At 34.7% G+C, this 18,165-nt stretch overlaps 1 protein-coding gene across 9 annotated transcripts in view; it reads left to right on the plus strand.

Annotated features, from left to right (window-relative positions):
- The first annotated feature begins 13,875 nt into the window (after positions 1-13,875).
- Positions 13,876-18,165, plus strand: part of LOC138691420 (zinc finger protein ZFP2-like) — a 77,667-nt gene continuing 73,377 nt past the window's right edge. For 3 of the 9 annotated variants that reach the window (XM_069813341.1, XM_069813338.1, XM_069813339.1), the window contains exon 1: positions 14,000-14,370. The gene's annotated coding sequence lies outside the window, so the exon portion shown is untranslated. The other 6 variants (XM_069813333.1, XM_069813336.1, XM_069813332.1 and 3 more) reach the window with 6 other exon arrangements.

Raw genomic sequence — 18,165 nt, forward strand, 5'->3', positions numbered from 1 at the left:
TAATTTCTGGCTTTCCATTTTCGTCAATGCTGCTGTCGTGATGCTTTGAAGAAATAAGACAAACAAATTTTCCTTTTTTGGTACATAGCTTACTAATAATTTATCCTTGGTAAAAAAAAAACTTCTTAGTTCCTACTGCATCCTTTTTCGTTGGGATAATGTTCTCGGGTATCTCCCGTTTGTTCTTCCTTAAGGTTCCTATGTACGTCAGTCCAACTTTCAATAGTTCGTCGACTAGCTCAACAGAACTAAACCAGTTGTCACCAGTTATGTTTCTGTTTGAGTCTGCATATGGCATGACTAACGAGAGTACATTTTGTGTTGGAATACTCAACTTTCTTGGATTTGAAAAATTCCATTTGCCACTGTATATGAAAGCATTTACCAGATAGAGCCTTTTAAAATCACACAAACACATAATCTTCAAACCATATTTCTGTGGCCTGCTCTTTATGTACATACAGAACAGACACCGTCCACGAAATCCAACCCACATTTCAACACCAGTTATAAATTCAGATGGTGTATAGTTGGCTTTACAGTTGGCAATAAATCATTCAAATATTTCTGAAATAGCAGCTGTTCTATCTCCATTTTCTTTCCCTAGTTCTCTCTCTGCAGGATCATGAAACCATATTGCAATCAATAGAAACAGAAACCGAACTAAACTCATTGTGGCTCTGAAAATATCTCTGCCGGTACCGTCAGCACTCCACAAACCCTTTGCGTCCTCATTGCCAGACTTGAAAACTCCATTCAAGTACAGTAGCCCCAGAAAAGCATTCAGATCCACAGTATCGATGTGATTAGTGAATGAAGCTGTTTTACCATAGTTTGCAGCAAGTTGTTTTATTTTTACATTTGTATTAGTAAGAATCAAATTCAGAATTTTATCATCAAAAAGTAACTTCCAAAAATCAAATGGGTACATTAGAATGAATTGTTCTTGCTGTACCTCTGAGTTGAGGCAATTTTATCCTAAGTATATTATGTTGTCTGGTCCTCGAACTGTGGAAAGGTGCAGTAAACTATTTGTATCTATTTTTTCCACAAACACTTTCTCTATTTCCTGTATATGTTTGAAATATCTCTGGTTCACGACCTCCCACTGCACATACCTCTAGTTCACGTTCTGCCAATATAGATGCCTCTGGTTCTTTAGTTGGTCCTATAGTTATAGCTGGTGCCTGTTGTAGAAATGCAGATGAACTCTCTTCACGAGCCGCCACTAATCCTGCTTCACGAGCTGCCACTAATCCTGTTTCATGAGACGCCACTGTTAATGTGTATGATTTTTACCATCCGGCACACCAAATACCTCTGGTTGATGATCTAGTTCACTTGAATTATCTGTTGAGGATTGTAATATTTCCCTGAGATCTTCATCTGGAATTTCTTCCTCACTCTGTGTATCATGATCACTTACTATAGTTTCTGGATCACTTAAATCATTGTCAGAGACTTAGTCTAACAAGCAGTAATTTTCTTCTCATTCATGGTGCAATTATTCAGAAAATAAAATACAATATAAAAACACTTATCGCAAAGAAAGTTGCATTAACTACTATTGTCGGGTCACTGCTGACCCGACTTCCTCCTCCTGAGCAAGATACAATGTTTTCTGACGACTATCAAGCTTTAACTGATGCAGAACACCGCCGTGGAAGAATACAGAAAGCCACAACAATGAATTATTAAAACTCGCACAGATATCTAAGAAATTAAACTAACTGGGCCATTATTGACCCGACGATAGTAGTTAAGGGTTAAATATCAATGCAGTAGTACAATAATAAGTTAATTCAAATTTCAAATGACTGTAATAAGAAGCAGGAGAGCTGTAGAAAACGTTGATTGAGCATCGTTTAAAGAAGGGAAGAAGCCAGTATTGTCAGTGTTACTGTGGTAATTGTGTTTCTTTTTCTACTCAGTTAATCTGATCATGGATCGTTTTGTAATAAGAATATAAAAGGTGTTTAGTGATACAGTTAGTGGAATAATACTGAGAATGGAAGTCGTGAAGATGAAAATTCTGATTCCATTCTTGGTGTCTCAACGTCTGTGTAAGTGCCCTCTTCATCTAACAGGAAGTCTAATTTGAACGCCTGTACCAACCACAGATATGAATCAAATTAAAAGAACTTTTCACAATCACTGGTATGACGAATTTTCTTGTTTGTTATGTGATAAATCCCTGAATGTAGATGCAGCTTTCTGTAACATTTTTATAGAAACATACGAAAGAAAACTGATACAGTATTTATCAAAATGAATTAATTTTTATTCTAATTGCGTTCTGTATTAATTGAAAAAGAGCTCTCGAAAAATTTAGAAAAGACGAAAGCTCAAATTGTCATTGCCATTCATTCTCAGAACTCAGTGCTATGAATACTAAGTTTAATGTTTCATGTTAGCTCTCGTATGCTAAGAGGATGCAAATGGAAGAAAGTGGAATTAATGAATTTAAATACTTTTATAGTCACATTCATGCGATGGTATGAAAGAAAAATTTCACAACCTCGAGCGGGATTCGAACCTGCGACTTCCTGTACTCCAGTCAGGTGCTCTACCAACTGAGCTATCAAGTTCGTCTCGCGCTAAAGGCTTGGAATCATCCTTTCATACTGGTGACTCTGTTATAGAGTACTGTCCATAGCGTCTGATCTAGTCAGCACTGCTTATGGATGGGAAGAAACATTACAAATGTAATCTTCATCTTACGATGTTGGATGACATGTACAGGAAGTCGCAGGTTCGAATCCCGCTCGAGGTTGTGAAATTTTTCTTTCATACCATGGCATGATTGTGACTATAAAAGTATTTAAATTCATTAATATGTCACATCAACGGACGTATATACGTCATCCAACATCGTAAGATGAAGATTACAAAAGTGGAATTGTCCTTATCGAAATTTTACTTTCCTTACGGTACTTGGCTGTGCAAGGTCTTCTTATAAGGGGTCATAGATAGACAGACATATTTATTCGTTCCATAATATTCTTAAATTAGCTTTATAGCATAGGCTAGAATAAAGAAGATGTCCAATTCCTACATTTAACATATAAAACGCAAATATGAAATGTGTACCGGTACAGAATTAATATCTTAATAACAATAACATATGTGTTATCGTTTAATAGTATTAAAATATATACACAGTACCGTGAAAGGTCAAGAATTCATCTACAGAATAGAAAGTGTGAGATATTAAGTTTTTTTTTTTTTTTTTTTTTTTTTTTTTTTTTTTTTTTTTTCTTTTTTTTTTTTACATAATGCAGGGTTTTGGGGATGGCTATTGAACATTTTTATCGCCATGTAACATACTACCCTTTGATAGCATCATAAATTTGATGATGGCGTATGAAAATCATTCTTTCTGCGGGTAATTATACTATGTATGGCTGAATTAGTTGCAAAATGTTATTTATTACATAAGAGAAAATTTATTAAATAATGTATGTATTGATTTGTTAAGGTCAGAACCTCTAATTTAAAAAAAAAAATCTACACTATTCTCTAGACTTTGCTCCAACTATTATTCTAATAGCTCGTTTTTGTAATAAGAATATAGGCTACTTTTACTATCTGCAGAATTTACGGAATATTATTCAGTAGGACATAATGGAATGAAAATAGGCAAAATATATTGTCTTTAAGATGAAAACGATAAAAGTAATTTTAATACCTTGCTCCTTTTGAGAAGTAAGAGACTGTCGTATTCTGAAATTACGGCTTGAAAGAGGAAGAAAATGGATATCACATGATAATATATGCAATGAAATTTGTCTCTTATGATTAAATAGTGTTTTAGAACAATTCATTTCAGCTATCAAATTAGCAGACTATTTCGCACTATTTAATGATGAGACATTGATATTTCTCTACAAGAGCAGCTCTCATTTTGTTTTAGATTCGTAACCAGTGACCGTGAAATTGATGACCTGTTTCTAGCTTCTACTCAATCCGAGACACACAAACAGAAGCACTGTTTAAAATAACCCATCGTTGGTCATCGTGTAAGCGTCGCGCTCACTAAGGGTTTTTCTTTTGTTGTTTGACGTGTAATTTTTTCAGTATTTCTTGTTTATTTACATATTTATTTATAATGTATGAGTATGTTGTGTTTATTTTAATTTTAACAAACAATTTTGCATAATATATGAATTTACATTACAAGCTAATGAAGTGACAACAATTTACAAATGATAGAATGAATTAATATGCTACAACATAAGAAAAAATGTTTTCCATTATTTATTTTTTATATACATAGGCCTACTTATTTATAATGTATGAGTATATTGTATTTATCATATTGTCATTTTACGAAGTCTTCAAACAGCATTCTAATGGGAGCAAGTTTATCTAGGGCTTTTCTTGTACTTCTGGTTCTATATTGTCAAACTTATGTGCTCGGAGTAACATATAAAACTGCTTGTATTTCATAACAAGTCGAAAATATTCTGGAGCAGGTCCATCAGGTGATCAGAGATCTTCATTATTTTGATGAGATGAATTCATCACACGTGACAAATACAGTAGACCTAATAGAACTTTAATTTCAAGGACATTAGTGTCCAAAACATCGCTTTCACGAATGTAATTAAGACTTACTTTTTGGAAGCGAATATTTGTATGTTGTACAATGTCTTCAACATTCAAGAATTGTATCGGCATTTTAAGTGACTCCTTTCACACCCAGTGGACGTATTAATATGTTCATCTTTCTTGTTCATCTGTTAGGTGGCGGTGGATGAATGTTCCATTTAGTTACATTAGCACAACCTACATAATGCGGTCCACGATTGTCAGCAATTTCAGAACCTGAGTCATCTACAGAAATGTAACTCGCATTGTCACGAACATTGTCATAAGTTTCTATATCAGACTGAGCAGAATCATTAGTCTGGTGATCATTCTTCTTGTCATCATCATCGTCACCCGATTCCAACAGCCATCCCTCGACAATGCATACGTTCCGGCAATCTGGCGGGAACTGAAAGCCACCTTATCGCTTCAAGTTTTACCAACCGACTCCTGAAACTCTAATGGAAAGGTACACCAAACTTCAAACATCTATCTCCGATTGTTGCAGAGTTATAATAACTTGAATCTAAAAGTGAGTGTAGAGCTCATACGTCGACCAACGACAGGTTAATTAAAGATGTTCTCCTATGTTTCGATTTGAAATTAGTTAAATACAGAGGTCAAGTGTTATGACGGTGCATCCAATATGGCTGGTGAACGTGGAGGCTGCAAGCAAAAATATTGGAGATATCTTAGCTTAGTTGTTCAAGATACTTTGAAAAATGTAATAGATTGCCGAAATGTCCAGAATCTGGTCAAAGACATAATTATTTATGCAAAGTATTTGCCTAAAAGCTCGACTTTCTATCATCTATTGCAATGTGGCAATGATACATCAATTAATTTGCGGTCATTTTGACCAACAAGATGGACAGTTTGTTATGCTTCTCTTCATTCATGTTTCTGCAATTAGGCTACCATGAGCCCAGTCAGTTTATGTTGGAACAATCTATAACTGACAAATCTGATGCAGGGAGTAAAACACATGGTTTCTACATACAAATGAACATTCTTCATCATCATTATCTTCCTTGCATGTATTGGGCCTAGTAGCCCATTACGGTCTCTTGCCAATGCTTGAACGGTCTGCCCACAGGATGGTAATTTAAACTTTGGCGTGGAATTCTAGAACGAGGCATTCTAATGACATGTGATCTCCAGTTTTTTCTGTATTTCTGTAGGTATTTCGTAATCAGTTCAATCTGCAGTTCTTTCATAATGTCAAAATTTTTAATATGATCCATTCTCGTGTATCCCGCTGTACAATGCATAAATCTCATTTCTGCCGCTGTTAATTTTTGTGAATCAATATTACGAATCGTCCAAGCTTCACTACCAAAACCTCTAGGTCTGGCCAATGTTTTATAAATTCTGGTGCGCGTGTGTTTTTGTACTAAGGTTGGTTTGAATATCTGATTAATTATCCCCATTGCTCTGTTGAATTTAATAATTTTCTCATTCAAATCCTTTTCTTCTTCATATGAAATTTGGTAACCGAGATAACTAAAATTTTTGACTTGTTCGATAATCTTATTATTGATGCATATTTTGCTACGGACTGGTTCCTTTCCTAAAAAAAGCCATCACTTTGTAAATTATCTTCTGAAGTTGCCATAAACACAATGTCATCAGCAAATAATAAAGTATCTATTTGGGACAAATGACTTATCGGTATACTTCCATGTGGTTTCAATCTCCATTCCTTAATAATGTGATTCATGTATATTATAAATAATAGAGGAGATAAACTACAATCCTGTCTCATTCCTTGATTTATTCGTTTCTATTCTGAATATTTGTTTTCAGTCCTAACCTCTATATGATTATTATTATAAATATTGTAAATAGTTGTTATTAATTGATTTGGAATACCATCATGTGCTAAAATATTCAATAATTTGTTTCTGTCTACTCTGTCGAAGGCCTTCTTCATATCAATAAATGCCAGATGGGTTTCAATATTAAATTATCTATATTTTTCGATCAAAAGCTTCAGTGTAAAATATCCATCTGCACATGATCTACCTTTTCGGAATCCATTTTGTGCTTCATCTACTGTAGTGTCATAAAATTCGTTCAATTTAATTTTCAGTAATTTGGTATAAATTCTGTAGCCAGAATTGAGAAGGCTTATTCCTCTAAAATTATCACAGTTGCTTATAACACCTTTTTTGTGTACCGGAATTACTATTGCTCTTTGCCAACTTTCTGGTGGAGAATTCTCATCATTAAATATTCTGTTCAAGAAAAGTAAAAGTATATTATTAAAAGCATCTCCTGCATACTTGAATAATTCCAAATTGATACCATCTTCCCCAGGTGCCTTATTATTTTTACATTGTGAAAGCACTATTTATAGTTCATTCAAAGTAAAATTTTCCATGTCATCATTATAAGAATTTGGAGAGCATAAAATTGCATTCTTTTGCTGCCATAAATCTTGAAAATAATGAGCCCATTCCTCCAAATGGATTGTATTAATTGTAACCCTTTCTTGTACCTCTCCATTCAATTGTTTCAAAATTTTAAATGTTTTTGGGTTTGGTCTAGTAATATCTGTTTCCAACTGAACAACAAAGTCATTCCAACATTTTCTATGATTTTTCCTAACTTCCCTCTTTCCAAATACTCTTTTCTTCTCATATTCCATTTCAACAACAAGTGTACCAGTTAATAGAAATTTTTTCAATGCTTCCCTCTTATCAGTAATAATTTTGGCTACATTATCGTCCCATTTCCTTAAACCACGTTTTCTGTTCCATTTCTTTTTAGTTCCTAGACTTTCCTTTGTCGCTGTAGTTATAATATACTTCAAATTACTCCATTCTTCCTCGATATTACTTCCTATTTCTATATTTAGCAAATTATTTATTCTCTTCTCATAGAGCCACCGAATACTTGGGTCATTAAGTAGTGAAACCTTAAAACAACATGTAGGTTGTTTATTTCTTTATTTCTTTTTTTACTTAGAATTGCTAACCAGACTGTTTTGTCATATTGATTCTGTAAATACAGCTTTTCAGAAGAAAACTTCATGCTTTCAAGAAGCTGTGGATATGATTTCAACATTAAAACTCACTTTGCAAGAGTTTAGTTCCTAGTCTGCTATTGATGCATTCTGGGAAAGCTGGAGGAAAAAAGGCTAACGAACTTGAAATTCCAGAATCTGCTGTTCCTAGTCGAAGAAAAAAATCCCAAAGCGAATACACGAAGGTGGTGAAATGCACAATTATGAAAGTCTTAAACAGCTGTATCGCTAACACTATTTGAAGCTATTGACACTACAATGTATTGTTTACAATCAAGATTTGATACTAAAGTAAGAAGTTTCCTGAGACACTGTGAACAAGTTATTATTTGTGAAACAAGTGACATCTTTGTTATAGGTAGTTAATTTCTGTAAGAATGACATAGGCCTAGATACACAATGATTGAAATTGCATTGTAATATGCTACTAGATATACATAGAGCAAAGTCAACTCATTAACTTTTAAAAGTTTTGCCTTGTTCTTGATCTTTTAAGGGTGGGGGGGGAACACCTTCTAACTATGTTATCAGATTTGTCAAGTTTATTCGATTGTCTTTGATAATACAAACCACCACATTTAGCAGCAATCTCGGCTGAGGGGAACACATTACTGACACAGTGGGAAAAGCATGGAACGCGTTACACTTCGTGATGAGAGTACTAAGAAAAGGCTCTGATAAATCCAAAGACATTGCATATAAATCACTAGTACGTCCAGTAATGGAATATGGTGCTGCATGTTAGGATCCTTACAGATTAGAACATATTAAGACACTGGAAAAGATACAAAAACGGGCTCTCAATGTTGTAATAATTCACCATTAAAATGGGACGTACTCAAGGACAGGATAACGGAAATTCGATTATGCGCAATGTTCAAAACATACAGAGGTGAGCCTGCCTAGAGAGAAATAAAAAACAGGTTTCAGCCGCCAAATTACTCTTCAAGGACCGACAACTCATATAAATTGAAGGAAAGACAGAGGACGGACACGGGAAAAGTTTTCTTTTCTCAATCATACTATCAGGGTCTGGAATTCTTTACCTGCAGACTTACTAAAGGCTTTACCAATAACCAAAAATGTATTTAAAAATAGGCTTAAGGACTCTACTAATAGACGGTAGTATATTATATACACTATTTAGAGTGTATAATTCATATTTTGTTATTGAAGTGTTGTATCAGTGAAGAAGTGTGTTGTGTCAGTGAAGTGTGTTTCTGTCAGTGAAGCTTTATAGTTTATAGTCGCCAGTGCAAAGTATTTGAACAGTGAAATGTTTTTGATGTGTTAGTGAAATCAGGATAGAATCAGTGAAATGTGTCGTAGTTCCAGTGCAGTGAGTGAGTTGTCGGCGAAATGAGTGTAGTGCTGAAAGGTACTTGTGCAGATGTGTTATTTTTTTATTTATTTTTTATTTTTTTTATTGGGTTATTTTACGACGCTGTATCAACATCTCAGGTTATTTAGCGTCTGAATGAAATGAAGGTGATAATGCTAGTGAAATGAGACCGGGATCCAGCACCGAAAGTTACCCAGCATTTGATCGTTTTGGGTTGAGGGAAAACCCCGGATAAAACCTCAACCAGGTAACTTGCCCCGACCGGGATTCGAACCCTGGCCACCTAGTTTCGCGGCCAGACGCGCTGACCGTTACTCCACAGATCATACTCGTGGGTTTTAGTTCGAACTTAGGGTTAAGATAAAAATTAGATTTACTTTAAATGTTATTTTAAGTGATTGTGCTTCATTTAATTTAGGATGGTTATTATTATTATTATTATTATTATTATTATTATTATTATTATTATTAATAGTATTACCAGTATTATTAATTTATCATTAATTTTATTTTTTATTAATTGTGTTTATTATTAATTGTCATTATTGAGTGTAATTAGTTACCACTGCCACTGGGTATACACCCATTTGCAATGTAAATAAATACATACACATACATGCATGTAAGTTGGAGATATCATTTTCCCCTCTAAGGCATCTGAAGTCATATCTGCGATCTACAATGGAAAAAATAATGCCATTGCAATTTTAAATTTTCGTCAACAGTTTGCTAGTGGACTGAATCTTTATGATGTGGCTGACGAATTCATAATGCACAAGGAAATTCGCAGGCAAAGGTTTGCAGTGAAGGAGTGATATGTCTAGTCTATCCTCCTTCAGAATAATGCAAAAACGTAATGAGGACGAGCTTAAGGTACTTATCCGTTTAAGCCTTATGTAACATAATAGTGTTAAATGTTAACTGTCAAACCTTTTAATATCCTAAATTAATAACAATTCTAATTTCAATCTTTGGACAGAAAGTAATGCTTAATTATATCTTTTTTGAAAGGGCCTAATATTTTGAATTCTTATATGCTGTACATTAAGTGTAATGTGTTTTGTTATAATTTTGTAATTTCAGTTTTCAGTTATTGAGGCCCCACCCGCAATGTTTTCTTTGTTCTGGCGCCTCTGTTTATAAGTAAATATAAACTGCCTAAAGGTCATTTACAATGTCTCTGGCTTTAGACAGCTGGCTTAATATGCTGTACTGTGACGAAAATGAATAAAAACAATTGGTAGTATATTTAAGAGGCTCCATGCTTGAAACTTCTTGGTTGTTGGTGTTAATGTATTTTAAGGTTATATAATGATGTTTTTGTGTTCTGGTCCCTAGCTTCTATGCCTGGCTATCCTACTTGTCTTGTGTTCTTGTCCAAGATTTTTTTTGGGTCATAGATCAAATAGATTAAATGATGAAGTAAAGGATTTAATGAATATTACCACAGACAGAGTGAACTCTAACCAATACTTATTATTGTCTGCTCACCATATTTTTATTCCTAATGTCGACAAAAATAATTGTATTCCTCCACAGACTAATCTTGTGTGTGAGATATAGGTACAGTAATACTTCCAAGTGTCATTGGGCAAGATAAGCGTACTGCAATATTTAAATCTTTGACAGCTTCTTGAATAGACGTGAAACACCTACATGTTAGGGATGATAGCTCTGAGAAGCAGTTCTCAGCAAAAGGGAACCTCGAAATGCACACTTGCCACTGTGTATGACATGCACTTACTATACTTATGATAAATGATATTTACCTCTGCACAATTGTGCTTGATAAAACTTTGGATTTAATGGTGAAATTTCTTAATAATGCATTATTACTATAATTATTGTAAGTCTCTATTGAAGTGATAAAGATGTTGATGCTTTTTTTTTTTTTATAAAAATCAAATTTCAAATAGAGTAACTTGTATAAATTCGTAGCAATTATTCCTGTACTGAAATGCTTGAAGAAACAGCTTATAGAATTAAACAAATCTGGCTTTCAGGTAATGCTCCCTGTGAAGGAGACTTGAACAATTTCAAGGGAAAAAACTGTTCTGGGGCCGGGTATCGATCCCGGGATCTTTGGTTGAACATGCCAAAGCTCTTACAAACTGACTTACCCAGGAACTTCACCCGACACAGTCTCAATTTTTCCTTTTATGTCCACGTAACTTGAGTGGGATGACAAGATGCCAGAAACCCACATCGAGTGCACACAAACTCTGTGTGACTTGAACTTGTGGTTTTCTGTTAACATACGTACAGTACCGTATGAATTATGTAAATCTGGCTTTCAGGTAAAGCTCCCTGTGACGCAGACTTGAACAATTTTTTGGCTGTATGTAATATTTTCATGTTGTTGTCTACACATCCAGCCAAAAGCAGAAAATTGACACCCTAAAACAATATGAAATTTACAAGCATACTAAAACACAACAGGATCACATCCTGAACACTCTACTCAATTTCAAAACACACACACACCCTTTTGGACAAAATCATGAACACACCCCACCACAACAGGAAACCAGAAGATAGCGCGAGATCTCCACTAGACTTTGGACAATGAAGCACAATACTTCGAAGCTAGTGAAGCTAGGTAAATCCTAAATATTAACACGGTAAAGAATTCAGAAATTTAATCAGTGAAAGTTGCAATTTATGAAACAGTTACTGTATATTATTGGTTGTTCTATATGGTTGTGAAACCTGACTCTCACTTTTAGAGAGAAACAGAAGTTAAGGGTGTTTGAGAATATTTGGGCTAAGAGGGATGAAGTTACAGGGGAATGGAGAAAGTTACACAATGCAAAACTGTACTTTTTGTATTCTTCATCTGACTTAATTAGAAACATTAAATCCAAACGTTTCAGATGGGCAAAGCATGTAGCATGTATAGGCGAATCCATAAATGCATATGGAGTGTTAGTTGGGAGGCTGGAGGTAAAAAGATATTTGGTGAGGCCGAGACAGAAATGGGAGGATAATATTAAAATGGTTTTGAGGGAGATGGAATATGATGATAGGGACTGGATTAATCTTCCTCAGGATAGGGACTGATGTACAGTGTGCAATTTTCTCAATTTAGGTGGACAAAAATCAAATTTGGACTTGTTTAGTTAGGCATTGGTGAATATGAATTCATCTTGCTTAACATTTGGAGAATGTTATGAGGAATAGCTTTTATTTCATCAGCGACAAGTAATGTTTAGAAGGGTAAAAACAGAGTTATTTCTAACATTTCTGCTGCGGTTCCATGGTAGTCAGAGAGGCTTACTATGTGGGTGAAAAAGAGCCAATTGTTAGTGATTTATCATGTTGAGAGATATGGAATCTATTCAGATAGGTACGTTCTTACTAATATATCTTCAATTTCAAGTTTGTAAAGTATTTTTCTTCGAACAGTATGGTTTAAATATTACAATGTAAGAAATATATTTTTTAAAGTTCTCCAAATATGATGTAAGTTTTTGTATAGCCGGTCACGTCTGGTTACAACAATTTTTTTACCATTTAATACAGCATCATTTAGTGTGCTGAATCCTGGTTTTAAAGTTTGCGCATTCTTGCGCATATATATATATTTTTTTTTTTTCAGTGGTGGGACATACGGTAACCAGGCGGAAACTGTCCCATGTTTGCCTCACCAGCAGAAAAGAATCATGGAATAAGGAAGTTTCTAATCACTGTGTGAGTGTTTTAGGCCTGCAAAATTATTCAAATGACATCGAATATCAGGTTAAAAATATATTGGACACATTTTTATCTAACCTTAACAAACCAGAACGCAAATCTAGTAGCAGGATAAAATTAATAACTTCTCTGCATTCTAACGGATTGTCGTTAAACTTTGTACAGGCCTTACAGGCGGCACATGCTGTTAGTGTACAGACTCGAATTACGTTTGCACAATAAACGACACCTTTATAGCGTGTACATTTAGGAAAAATAACTTCTCAATTATTACGTAACAAATTTTTATAAAACATTGTACCGAAGTTACAGGTAGGATATATTTTTATCTACAAAGTTTGATTATGTTGCTAAGAGAGAAACTGCCCATTTAGGAGTGGTACATTTAGAAAAAAAATTAATAACTTCTCTCCTATACTGATACAATATTTTATGAAACTTTGTAAGTACAACAATTAGGTCTATAGGTAGCATACAGATGTAATCAGAGTTTGTACACAAACCATATGATACCTGTAACTCCTGTACAAAGTCTCATAAAAATCTGTTATGTAGGAGAAAAGTTAATTTTGTGTAAATTTAACCCCAATAAAGAGATAGGCCTAGTTCCTCTTACGGAATCGTAAATATATTTCTACACAAAAAATATATGCTACCTATACCTTTCGTACAATATTTCATAAAAATCTGTTAGATAGGAGAGAAGTTATATTGTCTAAAATTACCCCTACAAAGGAGTAGTTCCTCTTACACAAACGTAATGAGAGTTTGTACACAAACAATATGTGCTACCTGTAAGGTCTGTCTGTACAAAGTTTCATAACAATCCGTTAAAATGCAGAGAAGTTATTAATTTTGTCCAGCTAGATTTGCGTTTTTGCACACTGTGCGATAGTGGGCTTATGTGAGGGCGACAATGAACCTCCGGGTTCCATAAAAGCCATAAGTAAGTATGCGCTTCACAAAACCCCGCAATTATTAAAAACCTGTCACTGATAACGGGTTCCTGAAATAATGTGTTGCATTGTAGCCTATATCATAGATTATTAATATCTACAGTTGAAAATACAATTAAAGAAGCATTATTACTACTTATACTGAACTAGAGACATGGCTAGAAATAAATTTCGCAAACATGTTAAAGTTAAAAAAAATTATTTCATAATCAAAATTGAGTCGCGGCAACGAGCTAAGACGTGTCTAACTCGTAAGTGAACTTGTGCCACGGCAGTATAGAGCACACATGATGCCGATCATACTGAATATGCACTTATATAAAGTTGTAAGTTGTAATGTTAGAATTTAGATGGAATAACGTTGACAGCTGAAAACAGGTAGGCTATATAGAGTAATCCTGTATTTTAGCGTCCCAAATTATCTTCAGTGCCGTGACAGTAAATGCGGTGTTACGATTTTCCGCAGAGTGCGTAACGTTTAAAAGTTATTACATAATCAAAATTATGTCGCGGCCACTTACTTATCCTGCTCGTGTCGTGGTTTCATAGTGAACTTACACCACAGCAGTAGTGTATATTATAGTGAATGCATTACGATTTTCCACAGACTGCAGTGGTGAAACTAGCGTAGAGGTAGTTTTGGTGATTTTGAAGAGAAATCGAATTTATAAGGGATTTTGGCCAGTCTTCGATATCTCTCCTCACCATACACGGAACTGACGTCTGATGTGTGTTTCGTTATGGGTTAGATGAGGCCCGAGGTAAGTGACAAGGTTAGTGGGATAATTGAGGGGATATTTAAGTGAGCTTATGTCCCAGGCACTAAGAAAATTATTGAAATACCTTAAAAATGCGTAGGAAATATAGTAGCCTATAGAGTAGTGGAAATTGGATGTCATCACTGGGACAGCTATATGCCCTCCCAACCCCCCAAATAGGTACTTTACTTACCGGTATATACCAAATTCGTCCTGCGCGAATCAGGCCATATTGCCTCATTGTGCCAGTGTATTCATTCTCGTCAACACATCTCACATAAATTAGCATAGACACCTAATCAAATCTAAACCAACTTCTCATAATAATACACACCTAATCTAGTCTAACCTAAGCGAACCTGTCATAATACACTCGTAATCTAACCCAACCTGTCACATAATACTACACCCTTGTAGTAACATTCAAGTTTAGTATAATTTCGTTTGCAAATGTTGCCCGCCTTGGTGTACGTGTCGAGAACCATCTAGTGGAAGAAGTGGAGCATGATGGCTAACGCCTTTTGTTTCCAGTCTTCGTAATTACATTTAGTTCGTTTTGTTGAATTAAGCAATGTGTTAATGCAATGACATAGCCTATATATTTCAGTAAAAATTTTAATGTGTTGTGGTTGTGATAAAAGTTTTGAAAATTGATTTATAGTGACACACTGATAAAAGTGTGCAATTTCCTTCAGTGACAGGTGGATACTCTACCTTGTCCTAAAATGCTAAAGAGAACAGATTGCCTGTGTTTTTCGAATGCGCATCATCATGCTTACGAAAAGGCATTTTCAGTGCCTCACCAGATCGCCATTATGGAAACAAATTTAAAATCGGTAATTTGATAGAAGACGGGCACTTGGTTGAATATAGTAAGTATTACCAACTTTTTTATTTCAGAGTTAAATGTTAGTGATCTTTTAGTGACTTTTACATGTTAGTTCTAGGTTTTTTATACTAGGTGTCGCCGTGATTTTATTTTAATTTGATTGGTTGTAGTTGTCATTTGTTCTAGAATTTTAATTTATTTTGAATGGATAATGACGTTATCAGTTGTTCTTGATTGTTTGAAGTGAGTGGTGTTATGTTGTGTCTGATGGCTAAAGCTATTGAAAGTTTGTCATTTTATGATTTTTGTGATTTTCTTTCGATTTCATTGGTTATAGTTGTAATTTATTCTAGAATTTTAATTAATTTTGAATGGATAATGACGTCAGTTCTTGGTTGTTTGACGTGAGTGATGTTACATTGTAGATTTGTCTGCATTTGTCGAATGCGCATCATCATGCTTACGAAAAGTCACTTTTCAGTGTCAATAATTTATTCTTTGTGCACAAGATTGGAATTTTGAAGTAAGAGGGAAAGGAAGGAATCCGTGTTCTGAAATCATTTATTAAATTTGTGACGATTTTGGTTTAGTTCTTTCGCTGGTGAATAAGGATTGTGTTGAATGTTGGGAGAAAACTGTTTTTCTGTGGTTTAAAGGAATTATTTACTGAATTTTCTGTACATGTTATGGTGTAATAAGTGTTCGAAGAGAATTTCAGTCAGTGTAAAGACGTGGCTTATGCAAAGTTGACTGTACGACAAAGTGTTGGTTTACTTCTGTGTTGCTTACATGGTTTAAGTTTAGATTGCCTTAAAGCCTGTGCCATTTATACTGGAAGTGAAGTGGTTGTCGATGAAGACGTCAATGAGAATTGAATTTTATTTGATAAGGTGACAAATTATTTTTTGTTTTGTGTTTTAGTGACTTTTGGGGGTAAAGTGCGGACAAAAACTGCCAGAAAAGTACTACCAACTATGAAGTTCGAATGCCACGAAACGCCAAAAGAATCAAAGGAAAAAAATTAAATATATTTTCATTTTTTTTTTGGAGGGCTTGTTCTTCTTTTCAAATATGAATATATATTTGATTTTTCATCTTTGATTTTGCGATGCTTGGTGACATTTGGACTTCATAGTTGGCAGAACGTTTTTGGTAGTTTTCGTCAGCCGTGTTGGATTTTGCCCGTCTTCTATCAAATTACCTTAAAATCTCTAAAATAAATCAGTTAGGCCTAATCCAAGATTTATTGAACTGAAACATCTTTCAGCAGTCTTCTGTTGTCCTCCATATATGAATAATTCGTCTGTCATTTAATATATTTCTTTTTACTTTCCTCATATTTGCATTAAATTTCTCTGTGACTTCCAATAGTTGACCAAATGTAATTTCTAGCCATTCACTTCGATTTATTTTCTCTTCCAAAGGAAGGGATAACAAAATTCCACATCAGAAGCTATCACGACTTCCATAATAATAGAAATCAAGGTGATTCGAAACCAGCGATTTAGAAGAGAACTCGTTCGAAACTAAAGATTACTAAAATCTTACTTTCGTCCACTGGATCGTGCCTCAGTGGGATTGTTCTGAAAACAGAATTAAGCTCCTGATCGCGATCGGGACGTGGACACACCACAACAATGATTGCGATTAGTGACTGTAGTCTGTCACTAGTATTAACCCTGCGTTACTCATGTTATAAATATTCTCACCATTGCTCAGGTGGGGTTTCACAAACCCCATTTTAAATAACTAATATATTTTTCCGCAAGTTTCAGAAATCAGATAAACGCAATTAAATATACTATTCTTAGTTCACTTAAACAATTTCTTAAGTGAACTCTTCTGGATGTGATTGAAAAGTATACAGATGCACAGAGTACACACTAGCTCCATCTCTTAGATTTTCGTTGAAATATACGCACCGGGGTTTACCACACCCCACCTGAGTAATGCAGGGTTAATGTTATGTTTGTTGGTCAGCTATGTTTGCTGCTTGGTGGCGATTGGCGTAGTTTAGGTTAATTTTGCGTAGTTTTGCTTAGGTTAGGTACTTTAGGTGTGATAGGTTATGTTATGTTATGTTATGTTATGTTATGTTATGTTATGTTATGTTATGTCATAGTCCAAAATTAATTTTGAAAGTGGAGCATAAAATCGCCTTTTATAAAAAAAAGTTGAAACTAGCGCTGAAGTAGTTCTGTGATCTCGGATCTGAAAATCGTTGAATTTATAAGAGATTTTGGTAAAATCCAAGATTCAGTTGCTCTTCTTCCAGACCAATTGGAGATACAGCGACTCTTCATGGAATTCTACCTAATTGTTTAGTATACATATATTACTCATTATTAAAAGGAAGGCTAAACTAGCACTCAGGTAGTTCCCTTCATATTCTGCTTAAACACACCTTGCATATACGAATTTGTGCCTTGCATATACGATCAACTGCATCTCTACATAAAAATCCCTTATAAATTCAACAATTTACAATTCTGAAATTACCGGAACTACTTCAACGCTAGTTTCTCTAAATTTTTTTTACAGGTAGGCCTACCTACTAAGGCTACTGCAATTTGTGGAGGTTCTCTTCCAGTTTGTTATGGTGGTGGGAGGAAACTTCTGCCACACTTCTCACACACACCATTCTATAGGACTAGTCTCATAAACAACTACTATTCTTTATACTATATTTCCAAACGTATATTAAGTAGGTATTACGTCACTTCCTGTGTTCCTGTGGATTGCCCTTTGGATCTTGATGTATGAAATGAGAAGAGTGAAAACTTGGGATTCTTTTATTATAGGATATCGCTTAATTTTCGTCGATTCTGACGTCACAACATGGCCGACGTAAACCAACACGACGAGTAAATAAAACTCACTGAGATATCACCTCAACTAACCCACTAACCTTCTCACATACGTCGACCTCATGTCACTGAGATATCACCTCAACTAACCCACTAACCTTC

Source organism: Periplaneta americana, chromosome 16 (assembly GCF_040183065.1).
Source record: "Periplaneta americana isolate PAMFEO1 chromosome 16, P.americana_PAMFEO1_priV1, whole genome shotgun sequence".
Taxonomy (NCBI): Eukaryota; Metazoa; Arthropoda; class Insecta; order Blattodea; family Blattidae; genus Periplaneta; species Periplaneta americana.